Source organism: Panthera onca, chromosome A1 (assembly GCF_046562875.1).
Source record: "Panthera onca isolate mPanOnc1 chromosome A1, mPanOnc1 haplotype 2, whole genome shotgun sequence".
NCBI lineage: Eukaryota > Metazoa > Chordata > Mammalia > Carnivora > Felidae > Panthera > Panthera onca.
In genome coordinates, this window is record NC_138339.1 from 105,331,278 (window position 1) to 105,352,751 (window position 21,474).

General features: G+C 39.0%; 1 protein-coding gene across 13 annotated transcripts in view; it reads right to left on the minus strand.

The window, feature by feature from the left end:
* The window catches only part of MAST4 (microtubule associated serine/threonine kinase family member 4), a 564,301-nt gene that overhangs the window by 79,401 nt on the left and 463,426 nt on the right, over positions 1-21,474 (minus strand). The gene's annotated exons all lie outside the window — the stretch shown is intronic.

The following is a 21,474-nucleotide window of genomic DNA, read 5'->3' on the forward strand; positions in this document are numbered from 1 at the left end:
TGGACCTGTTTCCCAAACGACCCAGCTCGGTGCATGGGTGGTTCAGTGGTAGAATTCTCGCCTGCCAAATGACCTAGCTTACTCTCAGCATGGCCCAAGTGGCCCAGCAGGATTAGCCCTTATCAATATTTTATTCAACAGTCCCCCTGCTCCTAAGCATCTGGGCTGTGACTGGCCAGGCAGGCTTTAAAAGCCACTATCACACAAAGGCTGGCAGGGGGTGTTCTTAAATCCTTCCATGGGGGGCGGGGGAGGGGGAGCACAGACCGCTCACTGTAAAGAGAGCAGCTCCTTGGGGGCTTGTTACTTTCTCCATCAGAACACTCAACCTGCTGCTGATCATTGAGAAAGCTTGGCAGGCAGCTGGTGAGGGGCAGTTCAGGACACTCCAGACCACCCGGCTTCCCTCTGCATGTTTAATTAGACTGGCAGAATTATCTGAGGACCGGATGGAATTGTAGCTGGTTTAAATAAGGAGGTGAGGGAAAGCTGCAAACTAAGCTTGTACGATCTTGAAACACGGAAAATAAATCAGGAAGATCTGTTTAATCCTTTACAGCCAGCTAGTTCCCACATTACTGATTTTATAACGGAAGTGACAATTGTAGTTAGGTGTGAGGCATACAAGATTGCATGTTCCAGTCAGTACCTAGCTGTAAACAATTTATAACCTGTGTGCAAAAAAGAACAGACTAACCCATTAAAGAGGATAAGTTTAGTGTTACCTTGAGGACTTCTGGACTGGTTATACCCCTACTGAAATTTTTCAATTAACTTAAGGTTGCAAAGTTTACACTGATGTCTTCAACAGACGCCATTAACTTTATGACAGACAGCACAATTAAAGCCATTTGAATAGGAAGCGCTGAAAAGCCCATTTCTTTATGGACAGAGAATCTAGAAGCATTTTTCCCTCTGCTGCAATGAAATTTATCATGTCTTTGCATCTGTTGTTCCTTGGGCCCCTGGAGAAATGTATTCTGCTTTTGCCATCCAGTAAGCCAGGACTCTTTCCGTCCATTTATCTACACAGCTAAATTAAGTTCCGTCAACTTCTCCCAACAGCCTTGATTCTCCCTGCCCCATCTCTTCCCAACTTAGCTTATATATCACTCTTCACAGCCTTGAAAGATCTTGAAAAATTCAACATGGCTAAAAGTTTTGTTTCCTAAAGAGAAATGAATCTAATGCCAAAAATCTTAGTGTAGATTTTATTTGGGGGAAAAAAAATGTTCACTTTGCTCACACCCCATATAGATTTCCTAAATTATTAGGAAAAACAAAACAGTTAATTGTTGGAAGCCAAGGTATGAGAGGTCTAACAATCTCTGCTACCCAATTCATTGAGAATAAATAATGAAACCTGGCACCAAATTCTTAGCCCCATGTTCTTTGTAAAGGGAACACTACATCTGGAAATTATAATGAGATCAACTAGAACTAGAGAGAGCTTATTAAATATTTTTAAAAATCTAAAGAAGGGAAAAACAAGGAATGAACTTAAAATTCTTCTCACTTTTAGTGATTTTAATGAGTGGTCCCTAGGAAGCCATGTAACATCCTACAATACATGGCAACCCCCTCACTTTGAAGATGAGCAGGTAGAGACAGAGATATAAAGAGATAGGTTAATTTTCTGCTCTTAATGAAAAAAAAATCAAGGCTACCATTAAATAGTTCTGTTTTTATTATTTTCTTTAATGTTCATTTATTTTTGAGAGACAAAGAGACAGAGGACGAGTGGGGGAGAGGCAGAGAGAGAGGGAGACATGGGATCTGAAGCAGGATCCAGGCTCTGAGCTGTCAGCCCAGGGACCGAGGCGATGCTCCAACCCACAAACCGTGAGATCGCGACCTGAGCTGAAGTCGGATGCTTAACTGAGCCACCCAGGCACCCCAACCATTAACCATTTTCAATCTTTGGGTTTTGCCTCTGCATCTTGTGCTGCCTTTCTAAGCCAATCGATTGAAAATATTCCTCATTTTCTTCTCATCCACTACATTGCTGTAAAATCAAACACAAATTCCAAAACTTAAGACTGCAAAGCCATCTGCAAAATCTTGCTAGTAACAGATCTTTCTTCCTGTTTTATGGCAGATCTAGATTTAAGTGCCAAGGTGTATACACACACACCCCCCCCCCCACATACTATCACAAAGGCTCTTAAACGTATGGGATATTAGAGAAAATGATGGTGGCCTGAACTAGAATATCTGACAATTCATTAAAGACAAGAGACTACAGCTTAATTTGAAGACGGTTCAGGAAGCTCAAAAGAAGAAACGGAAGAACCTCAGGAAGGAGACAGAAACGACCCAAAGGGAGTAGGGCAATGCAGTAGAGACAGATATTCTGGCAGTAGGGGAGTCAGACTGGTAGAGCCAATGAGTTGTGAACTACGTTTATTGGTATTACCCAGAGGAGGGCCTCAATAGATGTCTTAACCTCAATAGATGTCTCAATAGATGGCATAAATGTGTTAGGCGGACAGAGGAGCAGCCAAAGAAGAGGAGCTGAGGTGCTGAGATTAGGACCTGACAGGCCAACAGAAAAAATATTTTGGTGAGCAAACCTAGCATAATTGGTGATGGACTAGAAATGAAGTAATGAAAATATTACAGACTACAAGTGACCAAACATTTCCAATATGGGTAGACTATGGGTGACTGACTGCCCACTGTGGGACAACGACTGCCCATTAGTAGGGAATTTGGAGAGAGAAGTGGCATGGTACTACTAGGAGATGAAAAGGGCGGATGAGTATTCTGTAGATTATTCTGTGTTATTACAGAATATTCCTCAATGTTCCTTAGGGAGAAATAACAAGATTAGCAGATTAGAAAGGTAGGAGTCAAACTTTGAAGTCTGTGTTCTTATTTGAATAAAAATTGATTTCTGGGGCTTCTGGGTGGCTCAGTCAGTTAAGCATCTGGCTCTTGATTTCGGCTCAGGCCATGAGCACACAGTTCATGGGTTCAAGCCCCACATCAGGTTCTGTGCTGTCAGCTTGGGATTTCTTCCTCTCTCTCTGCTCCTCCCTCAGTCGTGCATGCACTCTTTCTCTTGAAATAAATAAATAAGCAAACTTTAAAAAATTGATTTCCAGGTTACCTACTCAGTCTCTAAAACCTTACAGCGTTCAAAATACCACTAACCTAGAACACACAAAAAAAGCACATCTTATATACGTATTCTTAACTCATGAAATGAGGACCAGGCTGCCAGGGATGTGCACACCGAGTCCCCAGGATAAAAAAGCAAGACGGACTGAAACCGGCGTCCTACACATGACCTTCACTCCTCACAGCACTGCTCTCTGAATTCATCCCCCCATCTGCAAAGCAATACCTGAGAGACTCTCAAGCGAAAACTGGTGCCAGTTAATTCTCTGCCCATATGTGCAGCACTTGCTTATAACTCAAATCCTGCTGCTCCCAGGGATTTGCTGGCTCTTGGATGTCTGAGCACTAGGACACTTTATAGGATGTTGTTATTGCCGCTGATGTTTTTGACCTGGTAAAGTAAACCTTAGTAGTGGTCAGGCATTTGGTAGGTAATTAACTCTCTGATCCCGGGGGTGGGGTTGGGGGGAGGGCTAGAATGGCCAACATACAAGCAATATAACAAATTGGGGCTTTACCTAACGGTTCTGCACAGGGTGCCTCATTGTAGAGGCAGTTATTGTTAAGAAAGTGATTTCCAAATTAATTAAATTGTTTGATTGCTTTGTAATTAGGTTGGAGAAGTCCTGTGTCTTCACCACAGAGAAACAAGCTGCAAATCTATTTAAAAGGCATATGCTATACCCACTACAGATTATTAATGTGCTTTTAATAGCTGTCTGTTCACAAAATGATAGTTTCTGGTTGCCTTGATTTTCTATCAGGACTGAGGGAATCCAAGAATTAATGATAATTGCCATTTGAAACTCCTGGTGGATCAAAGAGTAAGCCCCCATTTGAGTCCTTGTTGTCATTACTTGATGATCAGCTTAAATGACTTGTGCCGTTTTATACTACAACAATCAGTACCGTGTTTCCTATAGCTCCACAGGAGATTCTCAGCAACACACGGCCACTGCTTTAAACCCTAAGACCAGGGGGCGCCTGGGTGGCTCAGTTGGTTGAGTGACCGATTTCGGCTCAGGTCAGGATCTCGTGGTCTGTGGATTCAAGCCCCATATTGGGCTCTGTGCTGACAGCTCAGAGCCTGGAGCCTGCTTCGGATTCTGTGTCTCTGTCTCTCTCTCTGTCCCTCCCCTGCTTGTGCTCTGTCTCTCTCTTTCTCAAAAATAAACTTTAAACACAAACATACACACACACACACACACCAAAATAAAGTAAGCCCTAAGAGCAAACTGGAAAGAATCCAACCTAGGATATCCTTCCAACACGGATGCCAACATATAAGATGGGCACTGGAACAGTTATGCAGGAACCTTAGGCTGAGTGAACTTTCAGAAACAATAGTTCCAATCATCTGAGTACTTTGACTCCATCCTACCAGACCCAGCTAACACAAGAAAAGTTAAAAAAAAAAAAAAAAAAAAAGATCTTCCCTTCACTTAGACAGCTGTCTCAGCAACTGGCTCCTCTCCAGATATAATTGTAGGATATTAATTAAAGCTGGGCAGCTGTTTAGAATCTAAGTGGACACAGAAAAACCTTGATTGGCCATCAGTGGCATTATCTCTGGGTAGGCTGTGAAGTGTCCACAGCAGGCCAACAAATGGAAAGTAGACTTCTCTGTGTTCTCAAGTAAACAGAGCATTATAGACAATGAACCAAAGTTTTCATAAAATATGGGCTCTCCGAACCTGTTTTGCTTTTCTCTGTCCCTTCCTGCTTATTGATCTTCCAGCAGCCAGTATCACTACTCACTAGCATCTCCCTGATTAATTCATTCAATAAATATTTATCAATCCTCTACTACATAGAAGGGAATAATAAGATTTAATTTACATTTTAGAAAGATCCTTCTAGTGTTCTGTGACCTCTAAGCAGGCATGAGCGGACCAGGGAGATCAGTTAGGGGGCTACTCGCACAGATAAGGTAAGATATGATGGCAATTTGGACAGGGTAACTGCAGATGCTAGCTGTGTCTAGCAGGACAATGAATAGGACTGGCTGAAAATGTGGATTGAGTGGGATGATAAGGGAAAGAGAAGAAACAAAGAGGACTCCTAAATTTCAAGACTAAGCAAAAGAGTAGATGGTGGCATTTACTGAGATGAAGAAAACCAAGGGAGGAGAGAGCTTGGGAGTATAAGACAGACTACGTGGGTAGGCTTTAGGCTCTTTTACTTACAGAGACATCACCTCAAATAATTTCAAATCTATCAAAATGTACTCATGTTCTATATTATATGCAATTTATATTTAGTTGCAGTTCTCACATAACATTTATACTGATTAAATATTTAAAACTTCTCTAATAGTTTTTGTTATTGAAAGCAAGTAACATTTTTCCAGTTCACATTTCTTAAAAAAATTTTTTAATGTTTATTTATTTTTGAGACATACAGGAGACAGAGTGTGAGCGGTAGAGGGGCAGAGAGAGAGGGAGACACAGAATCCAAAGCAGGCTCCAGGCTCTGAGCTGTCAGCACAGAGCCTGATGGGGCTCGAACCCACAAACTGTGAGATCATGACCTGACCCAAAGTCAGACACTCAACAGACCAAGCCACCCAGGTGCCCCTCCAGTTCACATTATTTAGTACCTAGCAGACTGAATAGTCTTAATCTGTTTCAGACACTCAAATCTCAGTGCTGGTGAAGGGTTTATAGAGAAGAAAAATTCTACAGGCTAAACAATGAAGTCTGAGTAATGATAACTTCAATCATTCTGTTACTTGTCACCATGGCGTGAAACTAAATGGAATCTAACAACATGTACTCTATTCCCTTTCTCTCTTCTTCTAATCACTAATTCTAAATGTTGGTAGACGATGAACTCTAGTTATACATGTAGATACACAGAAAGTGTATTTTGGATTCTCAGTGCCTAACCTAGTCCTTACAATATAGAAAACTAGAAACACACAGCTTTTTAAAAACTCAATTGATTATGTATTAGGTTTTTTTATGCACAGAGCTTGGAGCTACCTGCTACAATAGATAAAGAGGCCAACAAGACCTAAAGAGCCAAAAATCTGATAGAGGCAGCTAACTCTATACATCACCCAGCTCTAGACTCATCTTGAAAAACCAATTCTGCATCCAAATTCATGGGAAAAAAAAAACAAAACACTTTCTTAAACCAAAGTCCTTCAATGTATCAAAATTACTTACTAAAAGTGAGCTCTCAACAATGAAACCTTGTGGAGAATACACTGTGTCACAACAGATTCTTGCCCAATGTACATGTGACGCTTTCTAAGGAATGAGTGATGAGGGTGCAGCATGGGAAACATAAGCAATGAGTGGTGAGGGTGCAGCATGGGAAACATGTAGGGAGTAAAAGAGAGATCCAGTAACAGGTCAACTTCTATGTCATAAGACTCTTGCAGATGCCTATTGTCTCCATTTCATGAAGCTGTTCTCTGGAATTCGTGTACTCTATTTGAAATGCTGCGGCATTGACACAAAGCCCTTGGAGATGTGTCATAATGGGTTCTTGAGAATGTTTTAGCTTTTCATTGACCCTTCCTTATTACTCTGAATTGATGTCACATCTCAAGGTGATCCCGAGTAAAGACTGGTGAATGTCAAGAGTGATGAAGAAAGTTGATACTTTATGTTTTCCTCCCATCTACAGTAATTCATCTTCCCACAATAGAGATTATTTTTAGCTGTTGTTTAAAGTTACTGAGTAGCATTTTTAAGGTCAAAAAAAGGGAAGTTAAGAACATAGCCAGTGCAACAGATATTCTGAAGGTTCATGCAATTTTATGAAACTTGACACATTCCTTCATCTTAGATAATTAATTCATATCTGAATCAGGATAAAAGATGGAGTTAAAGAATGTAACCTACGGTGTGCATTTTTTTTCTATTTTACATGAAAGGATTTCAATTCTGGAACATAATTAGATACAAAGCATTTCTTCCCTTTTTACCTACAAAAGAGAGGAGGGTGCTATCAGGAAATTGGTTCCTCTCAGATTGTTTGCTTCAACTGCTTAGTAATTTCTAGTCAAAGAGGAAGTATTAAATGGCATGGTGTGCACATCCATGTAACTTGCTAAATATAATCTAAATGTATTCTCTATTATAAACTTTTTCTTTTCAGCTCTTACAGTTAAAAAATACATGTGCAATTTAAGGTGGCCCCATATAGCAAATTCTAAGTGCTTCTTTGGCTTCTCGTACACAGGAAGTCTATGTGAAAGAAGCAAAATATGTTTATTGTTTTAACAGTTACCTAAGCATTTTCAATTTCTAACTCCAGAAACAGGTTCAGACTTCAAAGAATCAAAGACATTCAATTCTATTGATTCATTATAAAATAATATGCAATGTGCCAAGTATCTAACAAATCAGAATTGTGACGCTCAGTTCCCAGAAACCATCCCAATGTTGGAAATTCCCTGGTCCTGAGACTTTGCCTTAGTATTTTTTTCTTCCACTCTCCTCTTTCATATCCTTAGATCAATAAACAGTTCTCAACTTGGGGTGCATAAGAGAATCACTTGGGAAGCTTTAAAAATGCTGATATCCAGGTCCCAATGCTTTTTTTTTTTTTTTTTTTTTTTTTTTTTAACGAAGTGATTGTACAATGCTGCCAGAATTGGGAACCATGAGCTTAGAATTTGCTCATACGATATATAAATCAGATCCAAAACTTCCATTTGGCCTTTAGAGCTCTTAACCAGGAAGCTTTGCATTTTTTTCCACTTCTCCATTTCTTTCCATAAGGCAACCTCCCTCCTTCTTGTTTCATGTACACTAGTTCAATGTCCCTTTTACAGATTCACTCCAAGGAGTAAGATTTGAAATTCTTTCTCTATCAAACCAAACAAAGAGCATCCTACCATGTCAACACTCTGGAAATCCCACCTGCCCACAGGTTTCCTCTTAGGTTTATCAAAGAAATCATATACTTCCTCTACCCAAATCCTACTGCTACCCTCCTCCACACTCGATTACTTCCACAATTTCTCCCTTCTTCTCAAACAGAAACACTCCCTCCACCCCAAGCTTAGCTGTGTATCATTCCTATGTTCCCAGATTAAGACCAGAAATCTCCATAGAATGTAAGGAAAAAAACCCTTCGTTAACCATAATCTTGTTTCACGTTCACTATCAACTTTAATCTTTTGATTGTTCAAAGCTAGAACACCAGTTTTCATTTCAATCACCACCTAACAGTATATGAATGAGATACTAGCCTTAAAACTATCTATCTCCTTTCATTTTTCATAGGCGGAACACCAGTATTCGGGTCATGTAATACTGGAACAGTTACAATTATGAGAACAGTTGAAATCAATGCACAGGGGCCTCGAGGCAACACGTAATTATCAGAAGCAAAAATAAGACCACTCCAATTATCCTTATCATTCCTCCTTACAGAAAAACATGATTTGGCCTTCTCCATGACAGAGATGTGTCCATTCGGGTCCTCATTTGTGTTGTATATACGCATCCATGGTACTTTTAGCATACATTCATAAGTTATTGATGGGTAGGGTGAGGGGAGCCTGCTTCAAACCACACACAACTCATTGATTCTCTCTGCACAAATGCCAACCTTTAGACAGTCACTATCTTAAGGGGCCACAGTTACTAATTACAATGTGTCGAACCCTTCAGGTATGTTGAAGTGTATTGAGGTAGGGGAAAAAGTGATCAGTCTTCTTCAACAGCACGACAGGGTCTCAATGGCCCTCTGAAGGAAAAATGAGCTACACAACAGGTATAAGTTTTGGAATATTAAATCACATGCCAAATCCTTACCTAACTAAATGCAACACCACAAAATGTAAAACTGCTAGAAGAAAACAAAGAATAGCCCCTCGATATCAGCTTGGCAATAATTTTCGGAATATGACACCAAAGGTACAAACAATAAAATCAAAAGGAAATAAATAGGAGTACATCAAACTAAAAAACTACATAGCAAAAGAAACAATCAGCACAACGAAAAGGCAACCTACCAAATGGAAGAAAATATTTGCAAACCATCTAAATGATAAGAAATTAACACCCAAAATATATAAGGAGATCATACAACTCAGTAAAAACACAAGCAACCCAATTAACAAATGTGCAAATACCTTAAATGAACTTTTTCCTAAAAAATACGTATAGATGGCTAACAGATACATGAAAAAATGCTCAACATCACTCATTATCGGGGAAACACAAACCAAAATCACAGTGAGATATCATTCGCGTGTTTTGCAGTAACTACTATGAAAAAGACAAGAGACAAGGGTTGGCAAGGATGTAGAAAAGAAGAAACCTTTGTGCCTAGGTGGTGGGTATGTAAACTGGTGCAGCCATTATGGAAAACAGTATGGAGGTTCCTCAAAAAATTAAAAATACAAATAGCATACTAACCAAAATTTCCACCTTTGGGTATTTATCCAAAGGTAATGAAATCACTACTTCTGGATATTTACCCAAAGATAATGAAATCACTATCTCAAAAATGTATCTGCACCCCATGTTCATTGTCGCATTATTTACAATAATCAACACATGGTAACAACCTAAGTGCCCACTGGTGGACGAAGAAGCTGCGGTTTATATATATAGGAATATTATTCAGTCATAAAAAAGGGTACCCTGTCTATTGCAACAACAAAAATGGAACTTGAGGGTATTATGCTAAGTGAAATAAGCCAGAGAAAGACAAATACTGTACTTTCTCACTTATATGTAGAGTCTAGAAAACCTCAATTCATAAAAGCACAGAGTAGAATGGTGGCTACTAGGGACTGGGGAAAATGCTCAGATGTTGTTCAAAGGGTATGAATTTCTAGGTATGAGTAAGCTCTGAGGATTTAATGTACAGTGTATTGATTGTAATTAACATAATGCATTATATACTTGAAAGTTTAGAGAACAGATCTGAGATGTTATCCCCACACACCAAAAAAAAAGAAAAGAAAAAAGAAAACAAAAAGATAATTATGTGAGGGAATGAAGATATTAACTAACCTTATTGTGGTAATCATTTTATAATATATTCATATATCAAATTATTATGGTGTACACCTTAAAGTTATGTAGGTTATCTATCAATAACATCTCCATAAAGTTCAGCGGGGGGAAAAGGCCACTATATGCTGGATCCTTCATTAGATCCATTAAGTCTAAGGTAATTGATACCAGTGACTTCCTTCAACTGATGTTGGCAGTGATGACGGATGAAATGGATTATTGGCAATTCTGGAGATTGCGGTGAAATTAGAGCTTCGTGTTCTGAGAATACCTGAGGGGTTGGAAATGGCCAATCACTTCAAGTGACAGACCAAGTGGGACTGTAACACAGACTAGTGCTTAGCAGCTCAAGAGGAAAATACTGAGACGCGGGGCACCTGGGTGGCTCAATCAGTTAAGCAACCAACTTGATTTTGGGCCAGGTCATGATCTCATGGTCGTGGGATCGAGTTGGGTGTCAGGCTCTGTGGTAAGCATGGACCCTGCTGGGGATTCTTTCTCTCTCTCTTTTTCTGCCCCTCTCCTGCTTTTGTACACACATTTTCTCTGTCTCAAAATAAACAAATAAACTAAAAAGAAAAAGGTGGGGGGTGCCTGGGTGGCTCAGAAGATTAAGCGTCTGACTTTGGCTCAGGTCTTGATCTTGTGGTCCCCGAGTTCGAGCCCTACATCGGGCTCTGTGCTGACAGCTCAGAGCCTGGAGCCTGCTTCGGGTTCTCTGTTTACCTCTCTCTCTGCTCCTCCCCTATTTGTGCCCTCTCTCTCTCTCTTTCTCTCTCTCAAATAATGAATAAAACATTAAAAAATATGTATATGTATAAAGAAAAGACAAGACTGAGACGTTTATCAGAAGAAGACTCTTGGTGGCTTTTGGAGAAAGTTAGATGAATCAGACCATCCCTGACCACAATGCTCTCACCCATCAGGTAGGGAAGAAACACGGAACATAACATAGTAAGATACTGTACTTATGTGATAGAAACTGAGGAAGCCATGAATTCAGAAGATGGATGGGTGGCCACACAGAGGAGACCTTTGAGCTGAACCTCCAGAGCAAGTAGTAGATGAAGGACTTAAAGGAGACTTTTAAGTCTAAGTTCAGAGGAAACTGAACAAAGGGACAGGGTACCAAAGAGAACAGCTTAATTTTACCTAGATTTAGTTTTATTACAAAAGCAATTATATACACATAGTAAAAAAAAAAAAAAAAAAGTTCAGGGAGGTATACAATAAAGACCAAAAATAGGTCCCAACTTCTGACTCTCATTCATGGATTCATTCAAACATGTATTATGAACTCATTATTCCCCCCCCCCTTTTACTCTTCAGTTGCAACCTCTTTTGACAGGGTATGGATCTATCCAGAAACACATATAGATGTGCAAGCATGCATTATGAATATTTTAAAAAGTCCCCCAATAATACCATGCCAGATATATGTATAGTTCTAAATTTGCTTTTTTTCTTAATAATCTATCTACATCTTTCTATGTCACCACACCTAAATCTCTGTCATCAGCTTTATCATCATATAAAACTCCAGTATGCCCTGAACCATAATTTACTTAGTTTCCTATTAATGGATATTTAGACTGATACCAGTGTTTTGATGATTCAGTGAGTATTTTGTGAATACTTTCTACAGAGGTCATTCTGAGGATGTGACCGCCATGTGACCCGGAAACTAGACCCAGGTAATCGGAGGCTCCTTATCCCCTCCCCTATCCTAGGAATGTACACTTTGCACAGGGGAAGCTGTTCTGAGGATACAGCCTTGAGACAGAGTAAGGCGTTGAGAATGACTGGACTCAATTCGTGACTGAACCCATAAGTCGTCTAGATAAGCTTGTAAGATTCTGATTGTGACGCAAAGAACTACCCATCTTGAGGCCCCTCTAGCCAGCCTTGTAAGGAAGTTCCCTGGCTTTTTAAAGCTGCCACTTCCTGATGTGGAGTGGCCTCTTTCTTCAGTTTCTCCTTCCCCTCTTTGCAGGGGGGCCTACAGTTTGTGAGGCAACAACACTTAAGTGATTATTTCCAAGACTAAATTCCTAAAAGCAGAACTGCTGGGTCCAAACGTGTGTCCATTTTCCACTTTGGTGTGATGGCTAAATTGCTCTCTAGAAACACTGCACTAATGTATGCTCTCACTAGTAGCATACGGGGCACCACATCCTCTCAATCTTGCCAATGCTGAATTGTTTTTAAGATTTTAGTGGCATCGTAGTTTTGATATGCATTTCTTTACGTGATGAGTGAACCTGAGCATTTTTTAATTATGTTAGCTAACCATTTGTGTTTCATTCTGTACAAATTACCTGGCTCTTACTTCATTCTTCTGAATTGTTATGTTAATCTTTTTTTATTGATCTGTCTTGTTTTATTGTATTTATACACACTGAGGCAGCTGTGTCAATACACTGAAGATGTTTCTCCCATTTGTTCTTATTTATTTATAAAGAGAGCATGCACGCATGCACACAGGGAAGAACAGAGAGAGACAGAAAGAGAGACAGAGAGAGATAATCCCAAGCAGATTCCACACTTCCAGTACAGAGCCTGATGTGGGGCTCAAACCCACGAACCATGAGATCATGACCTGAGCCAAAATCAAGACTCAGAAGCTTAACCGACTGAGCCACCCAGGTGCCCCAGTTCTTATGTTTTAATGTTGGTGATGGTTAACTTTTTCAAGGAGAAATCTTTTTTTAATCACATTTATCAACCATCTTCCTTTATGACTTTTAACTTTTGTACCTTGTTTGGAAAAGCCTTCCCCACTTCCAAATTATTCCCTCAATGCAGCCATACTTTCTTCTAGTGCTTTATGGTTTCTTTTTAATTTTTTTTTTCTATATCTATATAGGATTTATTTGGTGTATGGATTGAGAGAACAGTCTAGTTTATTTCCTTTCTAAATGACTAATCAACTGATTAAAGACCATTTACTAGCTTTAACAAACTACATTTTTTCCCAATGATTTAAGCAAAGCACATTTAAAGAATGCCAAGTAGTTTGATGTCATAAAAGGAAAGTTGCAGGAAATTAGGGCAGGGCAGGGCAGTGAATGGTGGGGAACATAGAGAATGGATGAAGATTAATACTTGTAAGTAGTATTAATTAATTAGTATTCCAGGTGATTCTGCATCTGGTTGGACCCCTGGAGTCCCTATTTTTGACAAGTACTCCAGGTGATTCTCAGGCACACTAAAGTTTCAGAATCCTGACCTTAGAACAGTGATTCTTAACCTTGGATTGATATTAAAATAGTCCAGGGAACATTAAAACAAACAAACAAACAAACAAACCCGCCAATGACAAAGCAGATATCAGTCCAATTAAATCAGAATGGGGGTTGGGGATGGGGCAGGATTTTTAAATTTTTTTTTTTAAGTTTATTCATTTTTGAGAGAGAGAGAGACACAACATGAGCAGGGAGAGAGAGGGAGACACAGAATCTGAAGCAGGCTCCAGGCTCTGAGCTGTCAGCACAGAGCCTGACGCAGGGCTCAAACTCACGAACTGTGAGAGCACGTGTGACCTGAGCAGAAGTCGGACGCTCAACTGACCGAGCCACCCAGGTGCCCCAGGGGCAGGATCATTTTTAAAGTTTCTCAGATGATTCCAATGTGCATTCAATTTTGAGAAACACTGCTTTGGATTCTGCCAAAGAAAGTGGATTTTATAGATTAAGTTGTTCTCTAACCTTACTATGTATCAAAATCCCCTGGGGAACTTTCAAAAAGATACATACTGATGGCAGGTCAGACACATGGAGTTTCTGATTTAATTGGTCTGGGACCTGGTATTTTTTAAAGCTCTGCAGGTGATTCTGTGCAGTCAGGCTTCAGAACTTATGGAGCTGTAATTCTCAACTGCACAGTGTACCAGAATCACCTTGAGAATTAGACCACAGATTACTGGGCTCCACGATCGTAGTTACTTGATCAGTAGGTATGGGTTGGCGCCTTAGACTTTGTATTTATAACTAGTTCCAGGAGCTGCCGCTGCTCTGGGGACCACGCTTGGAAACCACTACCCTCATGTATGTCATGACCATCCATCAATGTTTTTCTTGAAAGAACTAATTATGTTCATGTGCCTAAAAAAAAAAAAAAAAAAAAAAAATTCAACAGAGAAGAGAAATTTCATGGAGGTGGACACAGGCAGTGAGAGCAGGCAGAAAGAGGGAGCCCAGTCCTTGCTCTACCGCAAAAGTCCTGAACTAGTGGGTGAGGAGAAGTGTCAGAGGTGAAACCCATTTCAGGGGGAAAGGAAGACTTAGCAGGAAAGATCTAACAAAAGATGCTTATGAGACTAGTAGTTTGGGTGGCCAGGTATGATGACATGGCCAAAAGTGAGAACAGAATTGACGATAATAAAGTTGCTTACTGAGTAACAGTTGGATTTGAGGTGCTGGTGGGACACGTTCATATGGAGAAAGCTCCAGCAAACAGAAACAGGCATCTGTGTTCGGAAGCAATGTTCAGGCTCAACATAAAACTGTAGGAAAAATCACCATGTGCACAAAGCGGCAGGCCTTGGTAAAGGGAGCACTTGTCACAAGGGTGACAAAAAAGATGTAACCCAGGGGATTCCAACAGTTAAAATGGATGAGGACACAAAAAAGGAACCAACAAGAAGAATGGAAACACAGAAGAATTAGAGGAATCAAGGGAAGGGAAATATTCAAGAAGTAGGAAATGGTTCCTGACATTAAATTGTGCAGGACGCTCAGGCTGAATGACACTATTTTACAAAAGCAATCATTGGATTTGACCCTGGGAAATGATGGTTTTAGTGGAGCGGGACGGGAGTGGTGTCATGCCTAGTACGTCATCAGTGAATCTCAGCCAACGTTGGACCTGAACTAGTTTCCCAAGAGAAATGGAGTAAGATTTGCTGACTCTGTCTCCCTGAGACATAAAATAAACATGAATAACAACATCCACACTTGGTTTATCAACTCAAATCAAGTTATAATTCTAAAAGGAAGAAATTTTAAATGTTATAATAGCTCATAACTTCATAGAATGACTTAAAAGCCTCCTAGTTAAAAATGTGCTCTCAGGTGGAATATGGATGAGATCAAAGACAATGCGTAAGTAAGGGGTAGGTTTCCCGTTTTATGACAAGAAGCTACAACAGGACAAAACTGTTTTCTCCATCACAGGCTAGAGGATTTACAATCTTTTGATTCTTAGCACAAACCAGTTTTACTGAGGATACTTCTAATGAACATGTTTTTAACTAGAAAATGAAGAAGTTCTGCTAAATAGTTTCATAATGTTTTTCCAACGGCAATTAAAGCACAGAACACGCACCCTTGCCCCGAAGCCATTTTTATTTAACAATATTTGTCATAAAAAAAAAACACTCCAATCTTCACACAGATCCTATGCTTCTCTGTGGCAGATACATGCTTTTCTAGGTGAAGTTAGGTGGAACACAGAAGCATATGCACATCACCACTGTGGGGCTGAGTAAGGATAAATTAGACTGAGGGGGTAACTTTAGCACTGCTACTAATATTGGAAAATACTAAACATATAACTGTTTAACTGCTTTAAACTCAAGGCAGATGGTGACGGTAGAAGCAATATGCACATGAGATTTTGCTCGTGGAATGTTTAAAATCCACAGAAAAGGAACTGCTCAGTTTTAAAATAGCTTTTAAAAACCTGATTCTAAAGGTGCTCATGGTAGAGGGCTTAGAAAATAAAATATAAAAGTGAAACTGGTAATCCTACTAATGTAATGTGGTATTTTTCTTTACTCTGTTCTTTTGATAGTGCGTACATCACAACATACTTTTGTTATTATTATTTTTTTTTAGAAATCTCTATGCCCTGTGTGGAGCTCGAATTCATGACCCCTAGATCAAGAGTCGCATTCTTCACCAACTGAGCCAGCCGGGTGCCCCACAAATGTACTTTTAAATAGGATCACAAACCGTATTCAGTTTTTGCATCCTGTTCTTTAATGACTAGGTTGTAATTATAATTTCCACATGCCATTAAATTTTTTTCCCGCTGTGATGATTTTTCAATGGCTACAAATTATTCGTTATACAGATGGACTACAATGTAAGCGTTAGTCCTCTTACTACTTAATATTTAGGGTGTTTCCCATTTTTTGTGCTATTATAAGTAATGCTACAATTAATATCCTTAAATATGTATTTCTGAGTATTTTTCTGATTAACTTCAATTATATTTCATGAAGTGCAAATAATATTTCAAGTGATAGAAACTGTTTTGAGTGTTCTTGACAAAAAACCACACTGCTTTCTAAAAAAATTATGAACTTACATTAGTGTGCTAGGCATACCCATCTAGCTACACCATCACCAGATATGATTATTATCACTGTGTATATGCTTTTTTTATATTTGCAAATCAGGTGAAACTGGTACTTCATTGTTTTGATTTGCATTTATTTGATTAGTGTCAGATCAAACTTTTCATGTGTTTACTTGTCATTTCTACTTCCTCTTTTGTGAGCTGTCCATGTCCTTTGCCTATGTAGGTGGGTATTACAATTTTTTCCTTCATCCATTTAAAGAGAGCTTTTTATGACTTGATAATATTAAACTTCTGCCCATTATATTTGCTGGAGATATCTGCTCACTTACTGTTGTTTTAACTTTTTATAGTGGTTTTAACTTAAAAAATTTTAAGCTTTTTTTTTCAAGAATTTTAAACTTTTAATATACTTGTATTATCAATCTTTTCCGTAGCAATTTCTTCCACTTTTTCATGCTAAGAAATTTTTTTCTCATCCTAAGTAAAATACTCATGTACATATTAATTTTACTTTTGAGGGTTTAATTTTTATAGGTCACTTAATATCTGTATGAAAATCATTTTAGTACGGCGTATGAAGGAAGCTCACCTCACATATTTTCATAGAGATGGCCAATTTTCCCAATAACATTTGCTGGTTAAACTCTCTCAGGGGTGTGTGATATTCCTCCTCAGCACATTATTATCAATCCCTGTCAATTTTTATTTCATGTGTGAATGACTGCTTGCATTGTCATCACCCTGTGATGTGTGGTAATCTCAGGGAGTCAGGTCCAGCTCCCTGAATTTACGTGGCCAACTGTATCTACACAGTCTTCCAAATGTACTTTAGAGTCATTACGTCCAATTACCATGGTAAGTATGTGTCATTGGTATGTTCACCCAGTATCTTCTGAGAAGCCTTCCTATAAAAGAGGGATTTCCCATATCACCAGGGCTGCCTCCCAAGATTGTGCCACCACCCACACTCTCAGCTTTCCTTGCAATGAGAGCGAAGGCCAAGCTTTGCCAATTAAGTCCATTGGTCCTTGTAATGAGAGCAAAGGCGAAGCTTTGCCCATTTGCTCTCATTGGTAAACTCAACTTTGGCTCAAAAGAAGACAATATGAGGAAGTTGGTGACAAAGTAACTACTTTTTGTGGCAAAAGTGGTGGCAGGGGCACCCCTCTTCACAGGGGGTGCAGGCAACAGTGTCTGAGTTTCTGGAATTCAGGAACCAGGGACACCAGTAGCCAGGGCTTGCCCTGCACAGTACCATGATGCAGTCTGCGTGTTTTTCCAGGCTATGTGACCTTCAATGCTCACTCTCTGTCCCTCCTGAAAATTCTGTGAGCCACCTAATATACCTTAATAAACTCCTCTTCTGCTTAAACTACAGAGTGAATGTGATGCTTCCAATAAAATAGTTACACACGTGCATAATCAAGAGGATGTGGATCAGAATTGCTTCAGAACTGTAATTTAATTAGGGGAAATTAGGATATTTAGCTTCTTCCCCAATGAATAGTGTCTCTATGGTTACTTCAAAGGCATGGTATTTATGCCCCATTCTTTGGGTGAGAAAGGGGGTATGAGAAAAGAGAGTGGAATGCTATCACAAATTGATTCCTTTCTTTATCATTTCTGATTACAGCTGGTAATATACAAGAGTAATTGCTATATATTCATCTTGGATACAATCCATTTAATTAATACTTTTATTAATTTTAATACTTACACACTTAATTCTCTTGGGTATTGTAGATTATTTATGTCATCTGAATACAACACATTTTATGAGCTTTGAGTTCTAGATTTTCAGTTTCGTGTGTTGCTTGACTACAAAGAACTTCCAGAATAAAGTTAAATATTAATGGGGAGATATTTCAATAAAATGCTGCTGGTATTTTGCAAAAGTAAGATACCAGCTATTCATCTACATTAGATATGTCTTACTATATTACGGGATCCTCTGTGCATTCTCATTTCCAAAGCATTTTCAGGAAAAATGGAGGTGGTGTTTTATTAAGTGCTCTTTCAACATCAATTCAGATGAACATCTGACCCACTGCTCAGATGTATTAGTACTGCTTATAACATTAAATCAATCAGCATTCTTGGATGAGCCTACTCTGTGTTGTAGGAGTACTTTCTTTTTCCCATCTGTGACATATGAGGAAATCACTGCTCTTCACACTACTACGTTATCTTCTTTAAATGTTTAAAAAACACACCTGAATGCCTATCTTGCTAACTAATAGATGCAAAAGGATTAAGTATAACTCTAGTTCCCTGCCCCACTCCCCAAAGTAAGCCAAGGAACGTGGCATATGTGTACTTCTGTCATACCTCCGTCTTTCATCTTGGCTGATATGAGTTATAGATCTATCCTGTTATTAGAGAACCATTTTTACCCTGTTATGTTATATTTATTTATTTATTTATTTATTTATTTATTTATTTATTTACGGGGTGGGTGGGGAGAGAGAGAGAGAGAGAGAGAGAACAAGCTGGTGAGGGGCAGAGAGAGACAGGGAGAGAAAAAGAATCCAAAGCAGTCTTTGCACTGCCAGCAGAGTCCAATGTGGGGTCGAACGCACAAACCACAAGACCATGACCTGAGCCCAAATCAAGCGTCGGGCGCTTAACCAATGGAGCCACCCAGGTGCCCCAACACTGTTATATTTTTAAACTATCTTTTCAAACTTTCATTTTTCTATTAATGTTCAACATACTGCTTTTATACCCCATCTTTCCAATTCTTCAGTTCTTTAACTTTTAGCTAATATCTTCAAGTGAGTTTCTCAGGAGAGACATGAAATGTGAATTTTATGTGGCCCCAAATGAATGATAATACATTCATACATATATACATATAATATCTTAGCAAATAAAGTTCTTTGGCCCCAACATCATTATCTGGCAATTTGTGGAAGGGAAGTCTGAGGCCAGCATACCTTTTATTCCTTTATAAGCAATCAGTTTATTCTTTTCTGCTCGGAAGTGGGCTGGTGTATTTCCCATTGTTGCTTATAAAACCCTGTCCTATATCCAGGGCAGAGTTTAATTTTTGGTCCTTATTTTTTTTTTTTTTTTACTTGATCTCTCCTTCTCACATGGAAAATCTTCATTAATAGTATCTTTGATTATTGCTTTTGTTCCATTCATAGTTCCCCACCAAAAAGATAGCTTGTTATAAATTAATTAATGAATCCTCAGCTTATCTGAGGTAGATGTTTAATACTATTAAGTGTAGTTTCTCAAATAAAATAGAGAAAGATAAAGCTGTTGGGAGGACAATGGATGTCTATGGAAGCTCAAAAAACAGCTTTCAGTGGTAGAAGGTGACTGCTAAATATTTTGCTTGTTGGCTTAGGTATAAAGTCTCTAATATCAGGGTATGTAGTACAGGAAAGTGAAATCCACAGTCTTGTGGAAATGCTCTGTCTCTGCCCATCGGGCTGTGATACCTTTTCTAAGTCTAGCCATGTGTTGACTGTTTTTGAATCACAAGATTCTATGTCATACGTAAGGGTAATTCTTCCTAAATATGTGACCAATCATTGATATGTGCTTTATCTCCCGTGTTACTTCACTTTTACAAATTAGGGATGGCGGGATGTTATAGATATTTCAATGAAAAGCATGACTAACAAACACATAACATGTAAGTCAGGCATTCACTGAGGTATGTTAATGTCAGCAACTAAAATTTAGGTATTGTAACTTCTATCTTGCTAGTGAGGACAATTTCAGGAAATGAAATGTTAAGCAGGAGTCAGGTTAGATAGGCACACATAATCATGACAGAAATAGTTAAGGCCTCACATCACCAGAAGAAATGAACATCCATCATTTATGTCAACAATGAGAACAGGAGAAGTGAATTACGACAGCTTCACAGAGCCCCTGACAAAGCAGACTGCTACTGCTTATGGGAAATTTGTTGTCAGGGGAAGTATGTACATCTCTTGATGTTAAAAGTCTGCCTGGGTCTCCGGAGAAAGGAGAAGAATTTACATTTGGCCTTTCTCTTTTGAAAATCAAAGCTGTCAAATGAAATGACTTGTGATAAGCTTAAAACCCACATTTCCTACTGAAATAATGACACAAAAGCACCAAATAGGAGCTAATTCATACTCTTTTTGTTTCAATTTCAAGGATGCTAGACTGTGTCCATTCCCACACCAAATTACTGATCCTACAAGGAAGTGGGCTGTATAGCAATCAAGGAACTTGCTTCAATTCCTACATTTGGCCAATTTAAAACAATTTACATCTGTAAACATTGAACTGGGGCTTATTCTCTGCCTGAGGATCTCTTTTTCTCACACACACACACACACACACACACACCACCCGACTGCTCGCTCCCTCACTCTCAAATCCTTCAAAACTAAATTCATTCCTTTAATGATTGGAGGGGTCACTCTGGTAACTACTGTAGAATTCTTAGAACATGTCCACATGTGCAAAACAAGACTTTTAGGCCCAATTGCTCCAGTTCATAGACAAACCACAAACTGAGAGGTATTGCTACTCCAGCCAGATAAACACAGGGACAGCTCTCAAAGTGTGCCTGGGAGGCCTAGACCAGAGGACAACCAGTTCTCCCATTGTAAGTCCTTCCAAATGGAATATCCATCCTCAGATGATATCTGTGACCATATCAAGAACATGCTTTTGGGTCACTCAGCCATGCCCCCTATCTGTCTTAAGTCTGGAGAGTCCAATCTACTCTCCTACCCTAAATCTTTTCCTTAATATTTTAGATGCTGAGAGACTATTTTTCACCAAACCATAGAATACTAAAAGCACGCCCCCAATGAAAAACCGAAGTCCAGTATGAATTCATCTTGATAACAACTCGTGAAAAAAAAAATTCTTTAAAACAAAAGAACTAGAAATATGGAGTTACAGCCTTAGAATAAATATTAAGAAAGAGTATTAGAATAAATGCATGTAATCCAATCTCTTCCTTTAACAGAAAAGGAAATTAAAGCTAAGTGAAAATGAGAAAAACTGTTCAAAGTCATACTTGATTAATAGCAAACCACAGAACTTTTGGACATAGAAC